We start from the raw sequence: 15,921 nt of genomic DNA on the forward strand, positions 1-15,921 counted from the left end.
CACTCTAATGCAAATACTATCAACAAAGCAATGGGTTCAAATCAAGAAAACATCTAATGCCCAGTGGACTTACGCGTCGGCTATAGGGGGTGGGGGGGGGGGAGGAAAAGAAAATGATCTATGTCTTTAACGAATAATGCTTGGAAATGATCAAATAAAATATATTTAAAAAAAAAAAAAAGAAAATTAAAACCTAAGGTGCTAATTGGCAGCTTCATAAAATTTTGATCTGTTATAAAAAAATAATACTGTAACCAAGGCAAAATTAAACAGAAACTTTTTAAATGGCACATATCAGTAAAAAAAACAAATTTAAATAAACATTAGCAGTTGATTAAACTACTCAACATCTATATGGAAACAGCAGAAATGAAAGATTATACATTTTATGGAAAAAATCTAGAATGTGTCTTTATTCCAAATGCAATTGTACAATAAACATCTCCAAATTTTTGAACAAAGCAGACTCAAAAATGATTTTAACAATGACTTTTGGCCACCAAGACTCTGATTAATCTGTAATTAACATGTCATAGGTATAACTACTTAAAAAAGAAAATGTTTTTGACTAAATTGTTATATATTGAGTGTTATCAAAGCATACCACGTGCAAGCATGAGTCTACAAAAACTGAAAATGTGTTTTATGACTTGTACTATGAACTAAAAGTTTAAGGTAAATGGGTTATGACAGTGTTCAAAAAATTTATATTATGTATTGTTACAGACAAAACAGTGTTGCGAAAATATGGTTTCAAGACTTTGAATTGCCAAAACTGTAAAGATAATTTTGTGTCTTGATTTTATATTAAAAAATAAAGTGGTTGCCATAGGAAAAACTCCCAAATATGAAATACTCAAGTCAGCTGGGTTTTATGGAGATTTTAATGAACACAAATTAAGGAATTAAAGAAAGGGAGAGAGACAGAGTAAGAGGAAATTATAGGAAAAGGGCTTAGGCCTATGCCAATGGCCTAGGCCTTTCTCCTTAAGAGAGAAAAGTCAGTCTCTAATCACTCACCACAAGATCCTTCCAAGCAAAACTCTAGTGTTCAGTTGAACTAAGTTCAGCCACCGAGAGAGCCCCCAGCAGCCTTCTGTGACTCCTGACCTACAATTCAGCTCCAAAGCAGAATTACTTCAGAGGCCTCTGACCTCCTTTTAAAGAGAATTTTCTCCTATGTCACATCCCCTAAATTTTCACATCTACCAACCACAGTAGACATTTTCCAAAGGACTGACCATACCTAATTCACATTTTGTTATCACCTTCTCTGTGTAGACTAAATCCTCACACCTCTTGCTAAGCTTGCTTGACATTTTAGCGATTAATTTGACCTTCATAGGTACTTAGCACCTTTTTGTATTAGATCTAAAAATAGACCTAGCTTAAGGGCTTGGCCTCACTATAAATATGGGTTGGGGACGTTTTCATTGTTCAGTAAGGAGTTTTACAACTTTATCTTCCCCTAAGGTATACCTAAGTATGGGTGGAGTAAGGTTAAGTTCTCAATACATTCCAGATCAATTACCTCCATTGTTTAAATGGGGAATAACCCTAACCTTTTAAGGTAGTGTCTGAGAAATTTTAAGATTCACAGTATAAGGATGATATTGGTTCTCTTCCAAGTCACTAACAAGCTGGAAAAATGATTCTTTTTAGAGTAAACAGAGACTAGGCAAATTGATCAGAAAAAAAAAAGGAATACCATACTAAATCTATACCAACCACACTGGGTTTGAAAGGAACATCACCAAATCCCAGAACTATCAGTTTTTTATAGAATTATATAACATGGGGGTTGAGGTTTTTCCTAATACTGGATCCACACCAAGTCATCAAGCCAGAAGCAACAGACATATGTGACAGAGGACCTTTGTGAACAATGGAGTATGAAGAACACAAATGACCACCCTGAGGACCCAAGTCACAGAACCCATGACTTGGGGACAAGCCATAAGAATAGTGCATATGTCAGAACAATTCCTGGAGTTGGCAAGCCTCCCAAGACTGATGAATCTTAACTAAGCCACTTCTCCATAAAACATTTTCCCAATTTTATGTTAATAAGTGGCTGCCTCACCCTTTGTTTTACCCCAGTCCAACAACTCCAAGGATCCCCACCCATTGCATCTGTAACTGATATCATTCCCCCTCCACAACCCTATTCCTTGTCATTCTTTCAGTACATACTCCTGGTCCCTGGTATTCAGACCCAAATGTCTATACCCTGCTTCCACCTCAGAAAGCAAAAACGTAATCAAGCATTTATTCAGTTTATCCTCCTGTCTAATTTAGGTAAAAAGAGAGATGTAGGAGGCAAAAAACCCGAGACCTTAAAAGCAAAGCTCAGGACGAAGCAGACCCTCAGTAAAACTGAAGCCATAGCTCAGCTAAAGTTAGACATGTAGACTGAGGCTTCAAACCCCTCCTTTTCCACCCCTCCTGCTGTAACAGCATGTTCTTCCAAAAACTACTGATGCAAGCATTCTCTGGCAATCTCAGGTAGGTAGTTACATATTGACATTGATTTATCAGCCTATAGAAAACTGTCTACATTCAGTGAGGTTAATCAAACCCTTTGTACCAAACTTGTACATCATTACCTTCCACTGAGAATATAAGAAGCTCACCCAAGACCTTAGCCTGTTTCAGACTCTCTATATAATGGAAAGCATAATCAATAAACTTTGCCTTTATTAGGTACCAGCTTATCTCTGGCCATCCTGAACCCCAAACCTATTTTCTCATCTCCCCCAACCTGTCCTGGGGTCCCTTCAATTACTTGGTAGAGCTAGTCTCTCTCATCTCTCCACTGTGAATTGTCTGGTGTAGGGTCAGTAAGCTTCTCCAGAGAAAACCTTCCCCACAAAGGTTGCATTTGAAAGGTCTCTCTCCAGTATGAATTCTACTGTGATTACTAAGATCATACTTCCCAGAAAATGCTTTCCCACATACATTGCATTCATGAAGTCTTATTCCTTCATGAGTACTTTTCCGGTGTCCTGAAAGGTGAGAGCTTGACCGGAATGTCTTCCCACATTCACTGCATTCAAAGGGTTTCTCTCCAGTATGAGATCTCTGATGTCGTTTTAGTGTTCCAGCCCTGGAAAAGGCTTTCCCACATTCACTGCATTTGAAAGGTTTCTCTCCAGTATGAATTCTGTAATGTGCTTTAAGAGCCCCCTTTTCCTGGAAGGCCTTTCCACATTCACTGCATTTGTACCGTCTCTCTCTACTCTGACAACGAGAGTAAAGTTCAGCACAAACTGTCTTCCTCCATTTAGTTAGTTCATTACACTTTTTCCCCCTATCAGTTGTCTGGTGTGGACCAAATTCATTAATACGAGGGAATGAATTCCCCCTTTCATGAACTGTCTCTTCAGAAAGAATTCCACGTTTTTTATGCAGCCCAAATCATGGCCCAGCACTTTCTGACATTTTGTAACCTTATTACGACGTTTCTTCCTGGAATGGATTTGATCACTTTGTCCTTGGTTCAAATACATGGTGGAACTCCCTCTCTGGTTATCTCCTTTCTGGCCCTGCATAACTACAGATGCTCCCTGTTGTGGAAAAAGTCCTGGTTCTGGGCTAGAGGTCTGACTGTATTTATCATATGCAGAGCCTCCAGCCTCATTGGGAGATTCTGCTTGGATTATTTTTATTCCTCTAGAAGGTTTCCCCTCCATTCTCTGCTTTCTCTTCAATCTGCCATCACACTCCCAGGCTTTCTCCATCCTGTAGATCCTTGGATCATCCTCCAAGGACTTTTCCTGGGTTAATACTTTCATAAAAATATGCATCTTGGGAGCTGACTCCTTGGTCTGCAGCCTCAATTCCCAACCTGAAAGAAAGAATATGAACACAGTTTTTCCGTGGATGAATCAGCTTTTGTCTAGGCGTCATTTGACCCAATAATCAGGCTGCTACAAACACTGTCCTTGTTTTCATGTAAATGGAAATCAGTTTACGTGTCTTCTAAAATTTCTTTGCATTCACCAAGCTTATCCTTTGATATGGGTGAATAATATTAAATTAGCTGAAGGTGGGAAAACTGATGCAGGGACCTCAGAATCATTACAGGTGGGGATGACTGCTGACTGCCCTACACCATGTATGAACGTAACCTGGAATATATGTGTCTATACATCTTTATGTATACTATTGTTATCCATTATAGACAAAGACATGGACACACAAGACTGCCTCAGAAGCAGTACATAGCAACAATTTAAGACACAAGGGAAAGATTTAAAAAGAAGAGCCCAAGGAAGGGCCGGGTCAGGAAAAGCTCTCAAGGCCAACAAGGAAGGGCTGTAAAAAGACACACACACCTGGCAAAATCTTCACCTGAATTAGACCTCTGGAAGGAGTCATGAGAATATGATCAGGGGGTCTAAGGAAAAGAATTCATGTGTAGCTCTGACACTGAAGAATTCCATTTTGCTTTCCACAAAAGATTAAAAGAACCCAGAGCTCCACCCACAGTGGAATTTCTTTCCCATACTATGAAGGTACCAGCAGAACCTGGTCATTTGTATCCATACCTTGAGGCAAAATGATTCAAAGTGGAGGAGGCAGAAAGGAATTCTATGTGGGGTCTGTGGCAGAGAGAGGAGTTCCTGGCCCAGAAGGTCACTGAGGGGATCACCCAGGAGCCCATTCTCTGTGGGCTGAGAGATGAATGACCAGCAGAGCTGTGTATGGGTTGTTGCGTCCTCACCAGGGTCAGGCACTCATCTACTCCCTCACTCACCTGGCCAGCAGCTTCTTAGGACACCACCAGTTGGAATCCAATGTGGTTCCCCTGACTCCAGCTCAGAGATCCTCACATCCTTGTTTGAATCAGCAAGGCCTAGTCATGGGAAAGGACAAAGAGATGAAGAGGGAGGATGATCTCCCAGGCCCTTAGGAACAAGCTAGTATAGAGCCTGGGTGTCATGGAGGTGCTTAGAGAAAACATCTCAAGGCTACTCTGGTTTGTTTTCCTGGGAAGACACAGGACTGGAACAAGGAATGGAGGGGGGTTCTGAAAGACAAGGGTTCATTTGATCCATTCAATACTGAGGTATTGGGAGCTTGGCTGACTTCAAGTACTTCCCCTGAGCCTTGAGAAGGCCCCTGTGGTCTGAGGGAGCAGAGCTGGGCTGGGACCACACAGTAAAGCCCTTCATTGCTAGACAAACAAAACGAGAGCCTTTCAGCCTGGCTTTTGGCCTGGTTAGCATAAGAAGTGCTCAGGCCATTACAGGCCAGAGAATCCCAGCTGCACCCTGGACAGGGCCCAGGAGAAGGAAGCACATCCCCTTCCATGGGCAGATCCCAAGGCCCAGAGGAGCCCTCCTCACCCAGGCAGACCAGGTTCCTGTAGTTCTCCAGCATCACCTCCCAGAACAGCTCCTTCTGGGGAGGGTCCAGGAGCCTCCACTCCTCCCAGGTGAAGTCCACGGCCACATCCTTGAACGTCACGTAGGCCTGAAACAACATATAAATGGGCTCAGCCCGGGACCACAGCCCAGAGGGCCCTGGGAGGGGAAGGCAAGTGGGCAGGAAGGACAAGGGCTGATTCGGACCCCAGCCTGGGCTCCCACCCTCAGGCTGTCCTGGATGCTGAGTCAGGACACACAGAACAGCCACTGATCAGTCAGCCAGCACTGAGGGAGAGTCTGTCCTGTGCCAGGCTCTGGGCCAAGCCCTGGGCATAAAAAGAAGGGCCAACACAGAGCCTGGCCTCAAGGAGCCCCCAGTCTAATGGGGAGACGCCATGCACATGACTGGTGACAGCCAAGGTCTGGCCAACACTTTTCTCACCACCCCCTCGGGAAGGCAAGTTCTCCTTGTCCCTATTTACAGATGAGCAAACTGAGGCTCAGAAGTGTGGGGGGGATTGTTCATGGTCACACAGACAGGGTCATAGCTGGGCTCCTCCCTGTCTCCAGGTCTCTTCATAGCCCTTCCCAGCAGACTGTGCTGCTTCCCACTCAACAGCTCAGGTTCCCCAGTGGATATCTTCTCCCAAAGGCAGCAGAACCCAGCAATGGGTACTTGTGAGGGGCCAAGCACATGCCAGGCACTGAGGAACTGGATGGGGACACCAAGAAAAAGCCAAACCAGCCTAAGTGGGGAATGGAAAAGGCCTCTTGGAGGAGGTGCCACTTCATCTAAGTCTCAGAGGAAGCCAGAGATGGTGCTAGAGAGGAATTGGGAGTAGGGACTGTTAATGTTAATCTTAGGATTACAGACTGAATATATCAATTATAGGTCACCAAGGATTTCACTTATAAAATCCTAAATGAAACACTCAAGTCAGAATGGAGTTTTATGGAATTTAGTTACAACAGGAGAGGAGATTATTAGGGGGAGAGAGGGAGAGAGAGAGAAGGAAAGAGGTTAACTCAATCTTCTCCAGCTCCAGGATCGAACTGGCGTCTAGCCCTTTCCACAGGAAGTGAGCGAACTCCAGAGGCTGTTCTCTACCTCACTTCCTGTGTCTCACATATACCAATGGTGGCTCAAGCTTGGCTTAGGGGGGCAATTAGTTGTTTCTGATTTGTCATTAGCTAGCACATGCCTATGTAGTGTGGGTGTGCACATTCTTGGGTGCTAGACCAAGCAAGATGGAGGAAATTTAAAAATCACAGGACTCCTGGCCTGGGGGGAAGTCAGGAGGTACAAAGGCATGGATAGATGGCACACCCTGAGGGAGATACATCAAACTGGATAGTAGAGTGTATGGGGATGAGGATCATGAGAAAAGCCTAGAAAAGGGGAGGCTCAGTGGCTCAGGAGTTAGAGCCATGCCCTGAGACAGGAAGTCCTGGATTCCAATCTGGCCACTGACATTTCCTAGCTGTGTGACCCTGGATAGTCCCCTTACTCCCCATTGTCTAGCCCCTCTATATTAATTAAAATTAACATAAATTTCCAGACTGACTTGAGTATATTATTTGGGATTTTTCCCTGGCGACCAATTAATTTACATTTTAGGCCACAATCCTAAAATTATCTTTACACTTGCCACAGGAGGGGGCCCCTGTAACAGTTAAAAGATTGTTTGCCTTAAACTGAGACTGCGGAAATATGGTTTCAAATAAAAAATATAGTGGTCGCCATGGGAAAATTCCCAAATATTAAATATACCCAAGTCAGCTGGGTTTTATGAAGATTTTAATTAATACAAATTAAGGAATTAAGGAAAGGGAGAGAGGAGAGTAAGAGGAAATAATGAGAAAAGGGCTAGTCCAGCCTAGGCCTAAGCCCCAAGAGAGAGATCAGTCAGTCCTTAATCCACTCACCACAAGATTTGTCCCAAGCAAGATTCTAGTGTTCAGAGAGACCCTCCAGTTCAGCTCCTCAGCTCCACTAAGTTCTGCCACCGAGCTCTCCAATTTAGCTTTGGCAAGCTGAACCTCTCAGAGGCCTAAACCTCTTCCTTTTAAAGAACAATTTCTCCTACGTCACCTCCCCTAAGTTCTCACATCTACCAATCACAGCAGCCGCTTTCACAGGACTGACCATTCTTAATTCACATCTTCTTTAGTTCTCAACTTCTCTGGGTAGACTAAAGCTTCTGAGTAATTCACAGCTCTTTGTCCCTTGCAAGTTGCCTGACCTTTTAGTGATTAATTTGACCTTCATAGGTACTTAGCACCTTTTTCTATTAGATCTAAAAATAGACCCAGCTTAAGGGCTTTTGCCTCACAAGAGTACCTTCATTGTTCACTAAGTAGTTCGCAACTTTATCTTCCCCTAGAGTATGCTTAAGTGTGGGCGAAGTAATGTAAAGTTCTCACATTCCTGTCAAGTACCTCCATTGTTTAAATGGGGAATGGTCTTAACCAAATGTTCTAAGGTACAGTCTGATAAGTTTTGACATTCACAAGTCTGAGAAATTTTAAGATTCACACCCCTGAGCAGCCTCTTCCAGGAAGCTCCCAGGATTGTAGGAGGTGCAGGGGAGGAGGGGTTAGATGGTGGCTGGGGAAAAACAGCCAGGACCAACATGGAGACAGGACATGGGGGTCATGGAGGGCCTCTACCAAGACCTGTAGCTACCTGGAAGAATACAAGGGGAGGAGGTGATGGAGGTCTGGCCATGGGGAGGCAGCCAGGCTGTGGAGGCCTGTGAAGGCCCAAAGGAGTCTCTGTTGGGCTGTCAAGAGAACAGAACCCAGGCCGGGGGGGGGGGCACCAGGTCAGGCACCATTGTAGGACGATGACTAGAGCCAGACTGGGCTGGAGCAGCCATGGGGGATCCCTGTCCTCCCCAGAAATGTGTCCTTTGCATCTGCTGAGGAGCCCTTCTTGTTTGTCTCCTCCACTCAGGTCTGGTTCTGGCTTTAAAGGCCTTGATGCCTCCTCACGGTGGGTTGTCCCAGCTGGGCCCTTGGTGGACCCCAGAACCCGGGCCTCAATGGAGGCCTCAGGATGGTCCCTGCTCAGAGTGAGGTGAGATCTGCTGCTCCTGCTTCCTGGACGTCCTCCTTCCTCTGGGCCTGGTCTGAAACCTTCCAACTGGGCCTGGGCATGTGCTGGGCCCAAAAGAGACCCGGAACCTGCCATCCAGATGGGAGAAGCAGCCAACCAGGAAGGAGCTGCAGGTTGTCCTGAAGAAGAGGCCCAGCAGGAGCCCCAGGACGGGGCTTCAGGGAAGGGTTTGAGTTGAAAAAGGGAAACAAAAGTGACTTTGGAGCCCTGGAGAGAGAGGAGCATCTACACCTGGGCCTGAGTCTCCATGTCAGGAGAGAGGAGTGTCTACACCTGGGCCTGAGTCTCCATGTCAGGAGAGAGGAGTGTCTACACCTGGGCCTGAGTCTCCATGTCAGGAGAGAGGAGTGTCTACACCTGGGACTGAGTCTCCATGTCAGGAGAGAGGAGTGTCTACACCTGGGCCTGAGCCTCCATGTCAGGAGTGAGAGGAGCGTCTACACCTGGGCCTGAGCCTCCATGTCAGAGGAGAGGCTGCTGCTGTTTACCTGGGGGGGCCTGCAGGGCTCCAGCACAGCGCCCTCTCCACACTCCTCGACCTGGGCGTCCCAGAAGGCAGAGCTGGAAGGGAAATGGGACCCATGAGGGGGCTCGGCCCCTCTTTCCTGCCACCTCCCAGAATCCCTGCTTGGAAATGTTCTCGGGGGACCAGAAATGGGGGGGGCAGGGGAGAGGCCTGGAGGAAGGGGGGGAGCTTGTGGGGGCAGTCACGTGAGAATAGGGATTTGGGGAGCGGAAGACAGATGGGGGAGGGGATGGGGCGAGGGAAAGGAAGTGAAGGCCAGGAGTGGGAAGAGGGTTTAGGTTCAAGTGGGGGCGGGGCGGTCCCCTTTCTAGGGCCAGCCCACAGGGACAGGGGCCTCCCCTCCTTGGGAACAGGAGAAGCTGCGCTGGAGCCCAGCGCCAGGGGACTCGGTGATTGGAAAGCAAAGGTAAAGAACTGGGAAAAGCCTAGTTTTAAATCCTCAGAGCCTGCCCCCAGCCAAGACCACACCCCCAGGTGGAGCCCCATTTTGCCGCACAAGTCCTGGCCCCGCCCCTTGGTGAGAGAATTTCCTCTCTCTTACCCTGCCCCTCCCCCAGCCCCCCCCCCCACTCCAACTTCCTCCAAGTGCCACCTTCTGGCTCTAGGCTGTGGCTGTTCACGGAGGAGAGGAGGGGCTGCCGGGGGAGTCCCCCGGGGAGCCTCTTAATCTTGGCTTAATAGCTTTAAGTGAAGTGTTTGATTGCAAATTACCAAATACTAAGTAGTATAGTGGTGGTCGTCTCTCGGTGACCGAGAATGACGAGTGTCTTTGTGCAGTTTCACCTACGGTGTACCCTCCTGTGGCTTTGGAGTCCAAAGGCTGAGGCGCACAGTGTGTGGCACGTGGGGCCTGGGACGCCAGTTGTTACGGGAGGTGCGGTTGTGGCCTGGTGTCGGCGTTCACGCACAGCGGCAAGACGTCAACGTCGCTCATCTTCAAAGGTGGTGGCGGCCTGGTGAATGTGGGCTTGCCAGCTGCTTCTGTCAGAGGCAGCGAGTTCTAGTTGCTTTGGAGTCATGCCAGCCCACTTCAAGTTGGACTTTAGCTGATCCTTGAATCTTCTCTTTGGCCGGCCTTGTTTCCTGAGTCCAGCTGACATTTCACCCTAGAATACCTGTCTTGGTACTCGCTGTGGGTCCATGCGGATGACGTGTCCAGACCATCGTAGCTGGGCTTTGAGGACCAGGACTTCGAGGCTGGTGGAGTTGGCTCTGTCGAGGACTTCCTGGTGGGTGATTCGGTCCTGCCATCGGATCATCATGATGGACCGGAGGGAGCGTTGGTGGAATTGCTCCAGCTGTTTCATGTGCTTTCGGTACAGTGTCCGTGTCTCACAGCCGTACAGGAGCGAGCTGAGGACCCTGCGTTGTACACTTTGAGCTTCGTCGCAGTGCTTACACCTCTGTGTTGGGGGACTTTGCAGCGCAGCCGCCTGAGTGCCTGGCTGGCCTTTTGGATCCTGGCATTAATCTCGTGGTCTAGGGACCCGTCGTTGGTGATGGTGCTGCCCAGGTACTTGAAAGTGTTGACGTTAGAAAGCTGCGTGCCTTCGATTGTAATGCATGGCTGGTTAGTTGGCCTCCCTGGTGCAGGTTGGAACAGCACCTCTGTTTTGCTGAGGCTGATAGTCAGGCCAAACAGTTTTGTTGCGGTGGAGAACCTGTCCACAATGGTTTGAAGATGATTTTCGTGGTGGGCCATGAGAGCACAGTCATCTGCGAAGAGAGCTTCCAAGATGAGTCTCTCTGTTGTCTTTGTTTTTGCAGTCAGGCGGCGAAGGTCAAATAGTGAGCCATCCCGTCGGTATTTGATGTAGACGCCCAGGTCTAGATCCATCACAGCATGTGGTAATACTTGGGTGAAAAATAGGTTGAATAGTACCAGAGGGAGGACGCAGCCTTGTTTCACACCATTGGAGATGTTGAAGCGATCGGAAGTCTCTCCACCAGATAGGACTTCCCCTGTCATGTCCACATGAAAGAGCTGGATCAGTTTGACGAATTTTTCTGGGCAACTGAGCTTGCTGAGGATCACCTACAACGCATCCCTGTTCACTGTGTCGAACGCCTTTGTCAGGTCTATGAAGACAATGTAGAGACTCAGGTTCTGCTCAAGGCATTTTTCCTGCATTTGCCTCACCGTGAAGACCATGTCGATGGTGCTACGATCTGGTCGGAAGCCACATTGTGATTCAGGCAGGTTCTGCTCTGAAACAGATGACAGGAGTCTGTTGAGTATAACACAGGTGAGGATCTTTCCAGCAGTGGAGAGTAGTGAGATGCCTCTGTAGTTGTCACAGGCTGCTCGTGAGCCTTTGTTCTTGTATAGGGCTAAGATGGAGGCATCTCTGAGTTCTGGGGGCATGTCTTCCTCTTCCCATATGCTGGTCAGCACTATGTGGAATGCCTGGAGCGCCTTTCCATTTAAGGCCTTGTACACCTCAGTTGGGAATCCTTTCTTTACCAGGTGCCTTGCCTGCACTCATTTGTTAAATGGCTTTTTGGACTTCCTCTATTGAAGGAGGGACGTCAAGTTGTTTAGTGTTGCGAATTTTGGGGATCTGGTCAAGGGCACTTTGGTTGACTGGAGAGGGTTTGTTGAGAAGCTGACTGAAGTGTTCTTTCCACCTGTTGCTGATGCCTTTTTTATCTTTTATGAGAGTGTCATCGTCAGAGGATAGCAAGGGAGTGGTGGTAGGTTTTAATGGCCCATAGACAGTCTTGAGGGCACTGAAAAATTGTTTGTAGTTTTTCATATCAGCAAAACGCTGGATTTCTTCTGCCTTTTTTTTCCACCATCGGTCTTGCATTTTCCTGATCTCACACTGTGCCATGGCTTGGAGAGACTTGAATCTGTCCTTTTTAGGAGCAGAGTTTGGGTTATTTTGCCATTCCATAAAGGCTTTGTTCTTTTTGTTCAATAGGTCTTCAATAGCAGTGTTTTTCTCGTTGAACCAGTCCTGGTGGTTGCGTTGTTGTTTGGGGCCTAAGACTGCCTTTGATGTTTCCTTCACTGTGTCTCTGAACTGGTTCCATTTCTCGGTTGAGCTTCCAGTGAGTGGTCCCTTGGCAGACAGCTTGTTGTCCAGGCAGGACTGGAATGTTTGCAAATAAGATGGATCGCTAAGACGACTCACATTGTAAAATGTAAAATGTCTGGGTGCATTTTGGATGGCGAGGCGCAATGCACATTTGAAGAGTCACTCTAACCAATTGGTGGTCTGTCCAGCATTCAGCTCCTCTCATGGCTCTAGTAATCTGTACATCCTGGAGGTCTCGCCAGCGTACAATGATGTAGTCAATGAGATGCCACTGCTTTTATCGTGGGTGCATCCACGTTGTTTTATATTTGTTCACCATTCTGAACACAGTGTTTGTGATGGTGAGTTCGAACTCTGAGCATTTGCTGAGTAGCAGTAGGCCATTGTTGTTCATTTTGCCCACGCCGTGTTTGCCGAGCACTCCTTTCCATCTTTTATGGTCCTGGCCAACGCGGGTGTTGAAGTCTCCCAGTAGTATCAGCTTGTCATTGGTGGGCACTGAGTGCAGGACGGCACTCAGGTCAGAGTAGAACTGCTCGATGGTCTCCTCTGTGCTGGTCAGTGTTGGGGCATATGCGCTGATGATTGTGGCATACCAGTCTTTGCTGAGAGGCAAACGGATCTTCATGAGGCTCTTGCTGATGCCCACAGGCAAGTCTGGCAGCTGTTTGAGCAAACTGGTCTTGATGGCCAGGCCAACACCGTGGATTCTGTCTTCATTTGTGGCTCTACGTTTCCAGAAGAAGGTGTATCCAGTGGTGGGTTCGCTGAATGATCCCTCTTCTGGTAAGCGTGTTTCACTTAAGGAGGCGATGTCGATGTTATATTGCACCAGTTCTTTACCAATTAGAGCTGTTCTTCTCTCAGGTCTTGGGGTATTCTCTCTATTAAGTAATGTTCTGATGTTCCATGTTCCTAGTAGGAGTTTCTTTGTATTTTGTTTCTTTTGATTTTGACCTCTTAAAGGGATGACCCGCCAGCCGTGGTGAGCTGACCAGGAGTTTGTAGGGCAGGCAATGTTTGGGACACCTTTTCTAGTCCCCTCCCTTGATTAGGGTGAGCAGTGCTGTCCTAGAGAGGGCTGCTCAGTTACTCAGGATGCTGCCAAACTTCCCTGCTGCCCTACAGGGCCAAGCGACCACTGGTCCATGGGCCACCTACGTGCAGGATCGTGACTACAACTGCCAGTGGTCACCTCCACCTGTTGCATCGTCACTCCCCCATCACCACAGGTCTTGAAGAGGGTGGACGGGGTTAGGCTAGATGAGTGTGCACAAAGATACTTGTGCGTGAAAGAGATTTAAGTGGAAAAGTCGGTGCACAGAGACAGTCCCACTCTCGGCGTTGGAAGCCTGGGTCCAGTGGCACGAAAAATTGTTACACCTGGAGACTTCCTCAGCTGCATTGGATGGCCGTGTTGTCTTTTGTGCTCCAGCACACCATGAGCACTCCACAGTGCTTTGCTGCGTCGCCATCTCAGCCGTTGAACCTTCCTATTGGTTTCTTCCGCCTGTTCCTCCGAAGCAGTCTTCACGTGCTGGGTGAGCAAAGCCCTGGTTCACCAGGGGTCAAAACTAAGTAGGAGCATTTCAAATTCTTGATCTGATTAAATTAAAGGTTGCTGATTGATTACATTAGAAATAAACTAAGAGTCTAATTCTCTCTTCACATACCTATATTATCTCATGACACTGATAAAAATTTCATGAAGTCGGGTCTCTTTTGGGCCCTGCACATGCCCAGACCCATCTGGGAGGCTTCAGGCCAGGCTAGGGAAGCCAGAATGGCCAGGCCCAGAGGAAGGAGGATGTCCAGGAAGCAGGAGCAGCAGATCTCACCTCACTGGTCAGGGACCATCCTGAGACCTCCATCGAGGCCCGGGTTCTGGGCTCTACCAAGGGTGCCCCTGGGTCGGCCCACCATGAGGAGGCATCAAGGCCTTCAAAGCCAGAATCAGGCCCAAGTGGAAGAGACAAACAAGAAGGGCTCCTGAGTAGATGCAGAGGAGGGGGATCCCCCATGGCTGCTCCTGCCCAGTCTGGCTCCAGTCATTGTCTTAAAATGGCGCCTGACCCCATGTCCCCCCCAGGCCTGGGTGCTGTTCTCTTGACAGCCCAACAGAGACTCCTTTGGGCCTTCAGAGCCCTCCACAGCCTGGCTGCCTCCCCATGGCCAGGCCTCCATCACCTCCTCCACCCTATATTCTTTCGGGCAGCCCAAGGCCTTGGTGGAAGCTCTCCATGACCCCTATCTCCTGTTTTCATGTTGGTCCTGGTTGTTTTTCCCCTGGTCACCATTAAGCCTCTCCTCCCCTGTACCTCCTGCAATCCTGGGGGATTCCTGGAAGAGGCCACTCAGAAGCCCCCTCCTGTGGGAAGGTGCTTCCAGGCTCCCAGCTGCCTCCTCCAAGAAGGCTTTGTTGCCTCTGGTCATTCTTTTTCCTGGTCTGTGCTGATTGATATGTACAACACCTCCCCTGTTAGGATGGAAGCTTCCTCTTTTTCTTTTCCTTCTGTGAGGCTGTGGAGGAGTCCCTTCACCTCTCTTTGCCTCAGTCTTCTCATCCGTAAATTGGGGATAATAGTAGCCCCAGGCTCAGGGTTACATTATTGCTGTTTCTGCTGGCTGATAAGTTTTCCCCACAGGTGATCATTAGTCTTCTGAGTCCCAATTAAAGACTTGTTTTTCATGTCCTGATGCTACTAATTATGAAGTGGGACCCACAAATAAAGAGGGGGCAACGGAGTGCGGTTCCAGGGGACAAAGAAAGGAGAACCCACCCTGATGGCCACGAGAAGCAGATAAAGATGGTGCACGTGGTCCCCCCTTCTGAGACTTGAATCTCTCCCTGATAGACCCCCATGGCCCACCTGCAACCCTCCCCCAGAGTCACCGTCCTTGAGGTCCAAGCACCTCCCCCAGGAGTCTCGAAGTCACTTGGCCCGTCCCCCTTGGTTTCTGTCCTGAGAAAGCAACACAAACTCAATCTTCTGTTCCCATGGTCGGGAAGATGCCTCCCTGTGCAGGCCGCTGATGAACCTCCTTCGATTGATTGGGATACCTTTGTCCTTCCTTGGTGGAGGATGCCTCAGGAACAGATTATGGCTTCTGGGCTGGGCGCCATCGGGACAATGACTGTTAAAGGAGCCGGAGGGGAGAGTAGGGCCTTCAGAGGGGTTTGTCCTGGTCAGGAGGGCCGAGGGTGGGAGGCAACTGCAAGTCAGACACTCAATACCGGCAATTGCCAGGAAAAGCAGCCCTAGCTAGCTGGAGAGAGCGGGCTCAGGGGCTCCCAAGGAGAAGGCCATCTCCATCTCTGACTGGAGCGAAGAGAACAAGGCTCCATCTCGGACCCAGAAACGTGTGCTGAGGGATGACAGCCTTCTGGCCGAATTCAACCAATAGGCTGGAAAAGTTCCTGAATCAGTGTGCATTATTCGTGCATTAGACCAGAGAGTTCTAATCCTGTCTTGGGCACTTACAGCCTTTGTAACTGGAAGAGTCCCTTGGCTCCTGTCTGCCATGGTTTCCAAATCTGTAGAATGGGGATGAGAGCCGCCATGATGGCGGGTTCCTTCCAGGATTCTAGTCAGGATTAAATGACATCCTCTAGGTTTGATTCTGCCCCTTTCTCAGTATTTCTTGTTAAATGTCCAGCCTTTGTCACCCCAACATCAGTTTGTTATTTTACCTCCTTCTATAACGTAACCTCGTGATCACTTGCTTGGTAACAGATAAGAATCAGAACTTACCTCGGGGAGGCGCATCATTTAGATGCACTTGCAAAGCCTGCCCAGGTCTTCCTTAGCTTTCTTCCAAGTCTCATTTCTCAATCGCCCACAGTCATCCCGGTCTCTTCCCCCC

At 48.2% G+C, this 15,921-nt stretch overlaps 1 long non-coding RNA gene across 1 annotated transcript; it reads right to left on the reverse strand.

The window, feature by feature from the left end:
* Positions 1 to 390: 390 nt before the first annotated feature.
* Positions 391 to 5,597, reverse strand: LOC103104576 (uncharacterized). Its single transcript, XR_008913077.1, has 3 exons — positions 5,352 to 5,597; positions 4,760 to 4,858; positions 391 to 3,847 (listed from the first exon to the last, which is right to left on the reverse strand). It is a non-coding gene; the product is annotated as an uncharacterized LOC103104576 (long non-coding RNA).
* Between the last annotated feature and the right edge of the window lie 10,324 nt (positions 5,598 to 15,921).

Source organism: Monodelphis domestica, chromosome 6 (assembly GCF_027887165.1).
Source record: "Monodelphis domestica isolate mMonDom1 chromosome 6, mMonDom1.pri, whole genome shotgun sequence".
Lineage (NCBI taxonomy): Eukaryota > Metazoa > Chordata > Mammalia > Didelphimorphia > Didelphidae > Monodelphis > Monodelphis domestica.